Source organism: Anomaloglossus baeobatrachus, chromosome 9 (assembly GCF_048569485.1).
Source record: "Anomaloglossus baeobatrachus isolate aAnoBae1 chromosome 9, aAnoBae1.hap1, whole genome shotgun sequence".
Taxonomy (NCBI): domain Eukaryota; kingdom Metazoa; phylum Chordata; class Amphibia; order Anura; family Aromobatidae; genus Anomaloglossus; species Anomaloglossus baeobatrachus.
The window spans coordinates 115,873,835-115,885,491 of record NC_134361.1 but is presented as its reverse complement, the minus strand read 5'-3'; positions in this window follow the sequence as shown (position 1 = coordinate 115,885,491).

Genomic DNA, 11,657 nt, shown 5'->3' with positions numbered 1-11,657 from the left:
TTATCCTAATTATTACTAGTGACATGGAGAAGAGGGCGAGCGCTGTATATAGAGAGCACAGTATTATCCTAATTATTACTAGTGACATGGAGAAGAGGGCGAGCGCTGTATATAGAGAGCACAGTATTATCCTATTTATTACTAGTGACATGGAGAAGAGGGCGAGCGCTGTATATAGAGAGCACAGTATTATCCTAATTATTACTGCTGCTAGAGGGAACTAGTGACATGGAGAAGAGGGCGAGCGCTGTATATAGAGAGCACAGTATTATCCTAATTATTACTAGTGACATGGAGAAGAGGGCGAGCGCTGTATATAGAGAGCACAGTATTATCCTAATTATTACTAGTGACATGGAGAAGAGGGCGAGCGCTGTATATAGAGAGCACAGTATTATCCTATTTATTACTAGTGACATGGAGAAGAGGGCGAGCGCTGTATATAGAGAGCACAGTATTATCCTATTTATTACTAGTGACATGGAGAAGAGGGCGAGCGCTGTATATAGAGAGCACAGTATTATCCTAATTATTACTGCTGCTAGAGGGAACTAGTGACATGGAGAAGAGGGCGAGCGCTGTATATAGAGAGCACAGTATTATCCTAATTATTACTAGTGACATGGAGAAGAGGGCGAGCGCTGTATATAGAGAGCACAGTATTATCCTAATTATTACTAGTGACATGGAGAAGAGGGCGAGCGCTGTATATAGAGAGCACAGTGTTATCCTAATTATTACTAGTGACATGGAGAAGAGGGCGAGCGCTGTATATAGAGAGCACAGTATTATCCTATTTATTACTAGTGACATGGAGAAGAGGGCGAGCGCTGTATATAGAGAGCACAGTATTATCCTAATTATTACTAGTGACATGGAGAAGAGGGCGAGCGCTGTATATAGAGAGCACAGTGTTATCCTAATTATTACTAGTGACATGGAGAAGAGGGCGAGCGCTGTATATAGAGAGCACAGAATTATCCTAATTATTACTAGTGACATGGAGAAGAGGGCGAGCGCTGTATATAGAGAGCACAGTATTATCCTAATTATTACTAGTGGCATGGAGAAGAGGGCGAGTGCTGTATATAGAGAGCACAGTATTATCCTAATTATTACTAGTGACATGGAGAAGAGGGCGAGCGCTGTATATAGAGAGCACAGTATTATCCTAATTATTACTAGTGACATGGAGAAGAGGGCGAGCGCTGTATATAGAGAGCACAGTATTATCCTAATTATTATTAGTGACATGGAGAAGAGGGCGAGCGCTGTATATAGAGAGCACAGTATTATCCTAATTATTACTAGTGACTAGAGATGAGCGAACCGGTCGCGGTTCGGCTCGAGGTTGGTTCGCCGAACGGACCTCCCGTTCGAGTTCGGTTCGTCGAACGTTCGACGAACCGAACTCGAACTGCATAGGAAACAATGGCAGGCAATCACAAACACAGAAAAACACCTAGAAAACACCCTCAAAGGTGTCCTAAAGGTGACAAACAACTCAAACACATTGGAAAGTGACAAGGACATATACTCATGCGAAAACAAAACAGCTGGACAAGGAAAAAGAGGAGGACACACAGATATAGGCATGGCACGCCCTTCTAAAATCATGTAAAACACCGCAAGGTGACTCCAAGCGGAGTCTCCATTTTTTCCAAAAATTGGGCCACACACACACCCACCCCTTCAGTGGCAGCAGTTGTGCCCCAGTTGTACACTTCACAGCTACATTTGCATCAAGCACATTCAAAAATACGCCATTCTTATCCGTCCCCAGGATGACACCGGGGTAGGTAGCAAAGTCTTTCCTGATCCCAGCTCTGTTCATCTTGGCTTCTTTTAAAAACACATCAAGCAAGGGTTACTCCAAGCGGAGTCTCCCTTTTTTTCCAAAAATTGGGCCACACAGACACCCACCCCATCAGTGGCAGCACTTGGGCCCTAGTTGCAAACAGGATGTTTTGATTTGCATCAAGCACATTCAAAAATACGCCATTCTTATCCGTCCCCAGGATGACACCGGGGTAGGTAGCAAAGTATTTCCTGATCCCAGCTCTGTTCATCTTGGCTTCTTTTAAAAACACATCAAGCAAGGGTTACTCCAAGCGGAGTCTCCCTTTTTTCCAAAAATTGGGCCACACAGACACCCACCCCATCAGTGGCAGCACTTGGGCCCTAGTTGCAAACAGGATGTTTTGATTTGCATCAAGCACATTCAAAAATACGCCATTCTTATCCGTCCCCAGGATGACACCGGGGTAGGTAGCAAAGTCTTTCCTGATCCCAGCTCTGTTCATCTTGGCTTCTTTTAAAAACACAGCAAGCAAGGGTTACTCCAAGCGGAGTCTCCCTTTTTTCCAAAAATTGGGCCCACACACACCCACCCCTTCAGTGGCAGCAGTTGTGCCCCAGTTGTACACTTCACAGCTAGATTTGCATCAAGCACATTCAAAAATACGCCATTCTTATCCGTCCCCAGGATGACACCGGGGTAGGTAGCAAAGTCTTTCCTGATCCCAGCTCTGTTCATCTTGGCTTCTTTTAAAAACACAGCAAGCAAGGGTTACTCCAAGCGGAGTCTCCCTTTTTTCCAAAAATTGGGCCACACAGACACCCACCCCATCAGTGGCAGCACTTGGGCCCTAGTTGCAAACAGGATGTTTTGATTTGCATCAAGCACATTCAAAAATACGCCATTCTTATCCGTCCCCAGGATGACACCGGGGTAGGTAGCAAAGTCTTTCCTGATCCCAGCTCTGTTCATCTTGGCTTCTTTTAAAAACACAGCAAGCAAGGGTTACTCCAAGCGGAGTCTCCCTTTTTTCCAAAAATTGGGCCCACACACACCCACCCCTTCAGTGGCAGCAGTTGTGCCCCAGTTGTACACTTCACAGCTAGATTTGCATCAAGCACATTCAAAAATACGCCATTCTTATCCGTCCCCAGGATGACACCGGGGTAGGTAGCAAAGTCTTTCCTGATCCCAGCTCTGTTCATCTTGGCTTCTTTTAAAAACACAGCAAGCAAGGGTTACTCCAAGCGGAGTCTCCCTTTTTTCCAAAAATTGGGCCCACACACACCCACCCCTTCAGTGGCAGCAGTTGTGCCCCAGTTGTACACTTCACAGCTAGATTTGCATCAAGCACATTCAAAAATACGCCATTCTTATCCGTCCCCAGGATGACACCGGGGTAGGTAGCAAAGTCTTTCCTGATCCCAGCTCTGTTCATCTTGGCTTCTTTTAAAAACACAGCAAGCAAGGGTTACTCCAAGCGGAGTCTCCCTTTTTTCCAAAAATTGGGCCACACAGACACCCACCCCATCAGTGGCAGCACTTGGGCCCTAGTTGCAAACAGGATGTTTTGATTTGCATCAAGCACATTCAAAAATACGCCATTCTTATCCGTCCCCAGGATGACACCGGGGTAGGTAGCAAAGTCTTTCCTGATCCCAGCTCTGTTCATCTTGGCTTCTTTTAAAAACACAGCAAGCAAGGGTTACTCCAAGCGGAGTCTCCCTTTTTTCCAAAAATTGGGCCCACACACACCCACCCCTTCAGTGGCAGCAGTTGTGCCCCAGTTGTACACTTCACAGCTAGATTTGCATCAAGCACATTCAAAAATACGCCATTCTTATCCGTCCCCAGGATGACACCGGGGTAGGTAGCAAAGTCTTTCCTGATCCCAGCTCTGTTCATCTTGGCTTCTTTTAAAAACACAGCAAGCAAGGGTTACTCCAAGCGGAGTCTCCCTTTTTTCCAAAAATTGGGCCACACAGACACCCACCCCATCAGTGGCAGCAGTTGTGCCCTAGTTGCAAACAGGATGTTTTGATTTGCATCAAGCACATTCCAAATCCACAAGCATTTACTCTCCCCAGGATGACACAGGGGTAGTAAATTCCTTCTGGATCCATGACTTGTTCATTTTGATGAACGTCAGTCTGTCCACATTGTCACTGGACAGACGCGTGCGCTTATCTGTCAGCACACACCCAGCAGCACTGAATACACGTTCAGAGACAACGCTGGCAGCTGGACACGACAAAATCTCCAAGGCGTAACTGGAGAGCTCTGGCCATTTTTCTATGTTTGAAGCCCAAAAGGAGCAAGGCTCCAGTTGCACAGTCATGGCATCGATGTTCATTTGGAGATACTCCTGTATCATCCTCTCCAGCCGTTGAGTATGTGTCAGACTTGTTGTCTCTGGTGGCCTTGCAAAAGAGGGTCTAAAAAAATTATGAAAAGATTCCATAAAATTGCTGTTACCGGCACCAGATACGGTCCTACTGGTACGGGTAGACTGGTGAAGATGACGAGACCGTCCCATGTTTGTCAAGTTACAACTGGGAGATTCCCTCCCTGCACCTGCACGGTTGTTTGGTGGAAAAGCCGAGCTAAGATCGAGTAACAGCTTCTGCTGATACTCCTGCATACGTGCGTCCCTTTCTATGGCTGGAATTATGTCACAAAATTTGGACTTGTACCGGGGATCTAATAGTGTGGCAATCCAGTAGTCATCATCACTTCTAATTTTGACAATACGAGGGTTATGTTGGAGGTAGTGCAGCAAGAAGGCGCTCATGTGTCTTGCGCAGCCATGCGGACCAAGTCCACGCTGTGTTTGTGGCATAGAGGTGCTAACCGTTCTTTCTTCCTCTGACATCTCCCCCCAACCTCTTTCAACTGAAATTTGACCAAGGTCTCCCTCATCCGCTGAGTCTTCCATGTCCATGGACAGTTCGTCCTCCATTTCTTCATGTTCTCCTGCACCTTGCTCAACATTTCGCCTGCTACTATGCGCCCTTGTCGATCCCTGTTCCCCATGGTCCCATGCCTGCTGCGTTGGTGATGATGAACGTCTGGATCTTGGTGATGTTGTTGTCCCTTGCACATATGAATCCTCCTGTAGTTCCTCCCCTTCATGTTGTCCCACCCCCTGACTCCGAATAGTGTTTAGCGTGTGCTCCAGCATGTAAATGACTGGAATCGTCATGCTGATAATGGCATTGTCAGAGCTAAACATATTCGTCGCCATGTCGAAACTGTGCAGAAGGGTGCATAGGTCCTTGATCTGAGACCACTCCATCAGGGTGATCTGCCCCACCTCTGCATCTCGTTGGCCCAGGCTATACGTCATGACGTATTGCACCAGGGCTCTGCGGTGCTGCCACAGTCGCTGTAACATGTGTAGAGTTGAATTCCAGCGTGTCGCCACATCGCATTTCAGGCGATGAACCGGCAGGCCGAAAGACTTCTGGAGCGATGCAAGTCGCTCAGCTGCGGCGCTTGAACGCCGGAAGTGAGCAGACAGTTTTCGTGCCCTGTTCAGAAGGCCATCTAGGCCGGGATAGTGTGTTAAAAATTGCTGCACGACAAGGTTCAACACGTGAGCCATACAAGGTACGTGTGTCACCTTGCCCAGGCGAAGGGCCGCACCCAGGTTTGCAGCATTGTCGCACACGGCCTTACCAGGCTGCAGGTTGAGTGGAGACAACCATTTATTAAACTCGGACCGCAGAGCTGACCACAACTCCTCAGCTGTGTGACTCTTATTACCAAGACATGTCAAGCTAAAGACCGCCTGATGCCGTTGCGCTCGGCTGCCAGCATAGTAATGAGGCGTGCGTGATTCCTTCTGCGCAGTGAGAACGCTGGTGGCCTGACCAGGCAGGCTTGGGGCGGAGGTGGAGGACCCAGATGAGGTGGAGGATGCAGAAGCTGTGGCGGAACTTGGACAGACAGAGGATTGACACACAAGTCGTGGGGACGGCAAGACTTGTGCAGCAGACCCTTCACCATCTATCACCATAGTTACCCAGTGCCCAGTCAGCGACATGTAACGTCCCTGTCCATGCTTACTGGTCCAAGTATCGGTGGTGAAATGCACCCGTTCACACACAGAGTTTCTCAAGGAAGCGGTGATGTTGTGTGCGACATGCTGGTGTAGCGCGGGCACACCTTTCTTAGAGAAGTAGTGGCGACTAGGCATCTGGTACTGGGGCACAGCGACAGACATAAGGTCTCTAAAATCCTGTGTGTCCACTAGGCGGAAAGGCAGCATTTCGGTAGCCAACAGCTTACAGAGGGATAGAGTCAACCTCTTAGCTTTGTCATGGGTCGGAGGAAGTGGCCTTTTATTTGACCACATCTGAGGGACAGAGATCTGGCTGCTGTGTGTAGACGGTGTTGAGTAGGGTGTCCCTGGAAAAATGCAGGTTTGTGAGGAAAGTGCAGGCGGAGACATGATGTTGCCTTCATCCAACGTTGGTGCTATCGATGTCTGAGAGAGCTGTACACACTCACTTGTTTCCCCTTCCAAACCAACTGACGACCTTACAAGCAAACTGCCTGTTGCGGTTACAGTGGTGGAAGTTTTGCGTGGAAAAACAGGTGTGACAGCTGTCCCCACAGTCCTAGAAGATGAAGAGCGCGCGGATGCACTGGAAGGGGCGGGCGGTGGATGGTTCGCTCCGCTAGCCGGCATTGCAGCACGGTGAGCTTCCCACCGGGACCTATGATATTTATTCATGTGACGATTCATGGAAGAAGTTGTCAAACTGCTGAGGTTTTGACCTCTACTAACAGAATCATGACAAATGTTACATATCACATGAGTTGGGCGATCTTTTTCGATGTGAAAAAAGGCCCAGGCTAGGCAAGGCTTAGAGGCCATGCGACCTGTTGATCCACCCCGAATAATGCTCATAGGCAGAGTGGTGGCTGAGGATGCAGTTGTAGACGTGCTACCAGTGCTCCGACTCTGTCCAGGAAGGCGCAAGGTAACTTCGTCGTCGGTTGCATCCTCCTCCACCGCCTCTGTTGACCTCCTCGAGTGCCTGACTGGGGGTTGACAGTAGGTGGGATCTAGAACGTCATCATCAATTGTTGTGTTTGCACTCCCCTCCCCCTCAGACCGAGCCTCTTCTTGCCCTGACCGAATATTTAAGTTGTCATCCCAATCGGGTATCTGCGTCTCATCTTCATCAGTATGTTCCTCATTGTCTATAACCACAGGTGTTACAGTTTGTGACAAAGGGTCAACATTATGCTCAGAAACTTGGTCCTCACGGCCTGAATCTGAGTCACAAAGGTTCTGGGCATCACTGCAGACCATTTCCTGTTCTGTACTCACTGTAGCTTGGGAGCAGACCTCTGATTCCCAGGCTATAGTGTGACTGAACAGCTCTGCAGACTCAGCCATCTCAGTTCCACCATACTGTGCAGGGCTGATGGAGACTTCAGAGCTGGGAGAAATCAAGTGTGATTGGGATGACAACTCAGAGGAATGGTGTTTTTTGGATGCGGTACTTGAAGTGGCTGAGAGGGCACTTGTTGGACCACTTGAGATCCATTCAAGCATTTTCCTTTTTTGCCCATCATCTACCTTTGTTCCTCTTGTTCGTGTCCGTAAAAAAGGGAGCACATCGGATTGTCCACAATAAGTAGTAGACATCTTACTTTTGCTAGTAGATGGTCTATCTTCATCAGATGATAATGGAGCTTTGCCACCTTCCCCACTGACAAAACATTTTTTGCCTTTTCCACCACGCCTCTTCCCCTTTCCACCAGCATCTGTCATTTTGCCACTCATGTTGATTGCGACAAGATTGTGGACTGAAAATGTGGTAGTAAAAATTGAGAGGTGGTGAAGATTGCAGTGGTGGTCTAGCTTTATTAACAGCAGAATAATAAAGAATAAATATCCCTGACAATGTAACTTAGTTATAATTCGTTGGAGTGTGCAACGCAGGCAGACGTGCTGCAAATGTCTTGGCACTAGTGGGACTATAGCAAAGTCCAATAGCCACGTATAGGATGCCACTAGGTACACTGTGTGTTTGCTAGTATAATGGCTGAGTTTAAAAAACTTGGAGTGTGCAATGCAGGCAGATGTGCTCTGCTAATGTCTTTGCACTAGTGGGACTATAGCAAAGTCCAATAGCCACGTATAGGATGCCACTAGGTACACTGAGTGTTTGCTAGTATAATGGCTTCGTTATAATTAGTTGGAGTGTGCAACGCAGGCAGATGCGCTCTGCAAATGTCTTGGCCCTAGTGGGACTATAGCAAAGTCCAATAGCCACGTATAGGATGCCACTAGGTACACTGAGTGTGTGCTAGTATAATGGCTTCGTTATAATTAGTTGGAGTGTGCAACGCAGGCAGATGTGCTCTGCAAATGTCTTGGCACTAGTGGGACTATAGCAAAGTCCAATAGCCACGTATAGGATGCCACTAGGTACACTGAGTGTTTGCTAGTATAATGGCTTCGTTATAATTAGTTGGAGTGTGCAACGCAGGCAGATGCGCTCTGCAAATGTCTTGGCACTAGTGGGACTATAGCAAAGTCCAATAGCCACGTATAGGATGCCACTAGGTACACTGTGTGTTTGCTAGTATAATGGCTGAGTTTAAAAAACTTGGAGTGTGCAATGCAGGCAGATGTGCTCTGCTAATGTCTTTGCACTAGTGGGACTATAGCAAAGTCCAATAGCCACGTATAGGATGCCACTAGGTACACTGAGTGTGTGCTAGTATAATGGCTTCATTATAATTAGTTGGAGTGTGCAACGCAGGCAGATGTGCTCTGCAAATGTCTTGGCACTAGTGGGACTATAGCAAAGTCCAATAGCCACGTATAGGATGCCACTAGGTACACTGAGTGTTTGCTAGTATAATGGCTTCGTTATAATTAGTTGGAGTGTGCAACGCAGGCAGATGCGCTCTGCAAATGTCTTGGCACTAGTGGGACTATAGCAAAGTCCAATAGCCACGTATAGGATGCCACTAGGTACACTGTGTGTTTGCTAGTATAATGGCTGAGTTTAAAAAACTTGGAGTGTGCAATGCAGGCAGATGTGCTCTGCTAATGTCTTTGCACTAGTGGGACTATAGCAAAGTCCAATAGCCACGTATAGGATGCCACTAGGTACACTGAGTGTTTGCTAGTATAATGGCTTCGTTATAATTAGTTGGAGTGTGCAACGCAGGCAGATGCGCTCTGCAAATGTCTTGGCACTAGAGGGACTATAGCAAAGTCCAATAGCCACGTATAGGATGCCACTAGGTACACTGAGTGTGTGCTAGTATAATGGCTTCGTTATAATTAGTTGGAGTGTGCAACGCAGGCAGATGCGCTCTGCAAATGTCTTGGCACTAGTGGGACTATAGCAAAGTCCAATAGCCACGTATAGGATGCCACTAGGTACACTGAGTGTGTGCTAGTATAATGGCTTCGTTATAATTAGTTGGAGTGTGCAACGCAGGCAGATGCGCTCTGCAAATGTCTTGGCACTAGTGGGACTATAGCAAAGTCCAATAGCCACGTATAGGATGCCACTAGGTACACTGAGTGTTTGCTAGTATAATGGCTTCGTTATAATTAGTTGGAGTGTGCAACGCAGGCAGATGCGCTCTGCAAATGTCTTGGCACTAGTGGGACTATAGCAAAGTCCAATAGCCACGTATAGGATGCCACTAGGTACACTGAGTGTTTGCTAGTATAATGGCTGAGTTTAAAAAACTTGGAGTGTGCAATGCAGGCAGATGTGCTCTGCTAATGTCTTTGCACTAGTGGGACTATAGCAAAGTCCAATAGCCACGTATAGGATGCCACTAGGTACACTGAGTGTTTGCTAGTAAAATTGCTTAGTTTAAAAAACTTGGAGTGTGCAATGCAGGCAGATGTGCTCTGCAAATGTCTTGGCCCTAGTGGGACTATAGCAAAGTCCAATAGCCACGTATAGGATGCCACTAGGTACACTGAGTGTGTGCTAGTATAATGGCTTCGTTATAATTAGTTGGAGTGTGCAACGCAGGCAGATGCGCTCTGCAAATGTCTTGGCACTAGTGGGACTATAGCAAAGTCCAATAGCCACGTATAGGATGCCACTAGGTACACTGAGTGTGTGCTAGTATAATGGCTTCGTTATAATTAGTTGGAGTGTGCAACGCAGGCAGATGCGCTCTGCAAATGTCTTTGCACTAGTGGGACTATAGCAAAGTCCAATAGCCACGTATAGGATGCCACTAGGTACACTGAGTGTTTGCTAGTATAATGGCTTTGTTATAATTAGTTGGAGTGTGCAACGCAGGCAGATGCGCTCTGCAAATGTCTTGGCCCTAGTGGGACTATAGCAAAGTCCAATAGCCACGTATAGGATGCCACTAGGTACAGAGTGTTTGCTAGTATAATGGCTGAGTTTAAAAAACTTGGAGTGTGCAACGCAGGCAGATGTGCTCTGCAAATGTCTTTGCACTAGTGGGACTATAGCAAAGTCCAATAGCCACAGATAGGATGCCACTAGGTACACTGAGTGTTTGCTAGTATAATGGCTTAGTTATGAGTTGGAGTGTGCAGAGGACAAGAGGGTACAGTGGCAGGATTGTGGTGCTCTGGGTAGAGGAATGGAAGCCTGCCTTTCTATTCCCTCCTAATGGTGAAATGCAGGGAGGAAATCCCTGACCTGGGCTACACAGACGCTGTTGCTGTTTGCAGGACCTGTCACTTATGGCTCTCTGACCCTGCCGGTACGAGCCCTTAAAAGGACTGCTAGAATGTGCTCTCCCTAAGCTGTCTAACGCTGTGTATGCAGCGCATACAGCTGTATCGGCGATAGGACAAAGGACGGAACTGCGACAGTGATGTCTGACACCAAAGACGCAGAAGGCAGATAATGGCGATCGTGAAGAAAATGTCCGGTTTTATAATGCAGGGACAAGTGACATGCAGATCCTATCACACATGCCGTTGCTTCTCTGCCTCAAAGTCCACTTAGGTGTGTGTGTGTCTGTGATTGGCTGACATGCTGGCCCGCCCCACAAGACGCGCGCGCTTAGGGAAGGAAGACAAGAAAAAAAAAAAAAAAATGGCGATCGCCATTATAGAAACAGCAGTGATCTGAAGGCGCTGTTCACGCACACTATACACTGAAATGTGATAATAGTTTGATTCACAGAGTGACTTACACTATTACAGCAGAAACCAAGCTAAGATTTAGCTGTTTTTTGGCTGCTAGAACCGTTCTCGAACGTTTCTAGAACTATTGAGCTTTTGCAAAAAGCTCGAGTTCTAGTTCGATCTAGAACAGGCCCCAAAATCACTCGAGCCTAGAACTGGAGAACCACGAACCACGAACCGCGCTCAACTCTACTAGTGACATGGAGAAGAGGGTGAGTGCTGTATATAGAGAGCACAGTATTATCCTAATTATTACTAGTGACATGGAGAAGAGGGCGAGCGCTGTATATAGAGAGCACAGTATTATCCTAATTATTACTAGTGACATGGAGAAGAGGGCGAGCGCTGTATATAGAGAGCACAGTATTATCCTAATTATTACTAGTGACATGGAGAAGAGGGCGAGCGCTGTATATAGAGAGCACAGAATTATCCTAATTATTACTAGTGACATGGAGAAGAGGGCGAGCGCTGTATATAGAGAGCACAGTATTATCCTAATTATTACTGCTACTAGAGGGAACTAGTGACATGGAGAAGAGGGCGAGCGCTGTATATAGAGAGCACAGAATTATCCTAATTATTACTAGTGACATGGAGAAGAGGGCGAGCGCTGTATATAGAGAGCACAGTGTTATCCTAATTATTACTGCTACTAGAGGGAACTAGTGACATGGAGAAGAGGGCGAG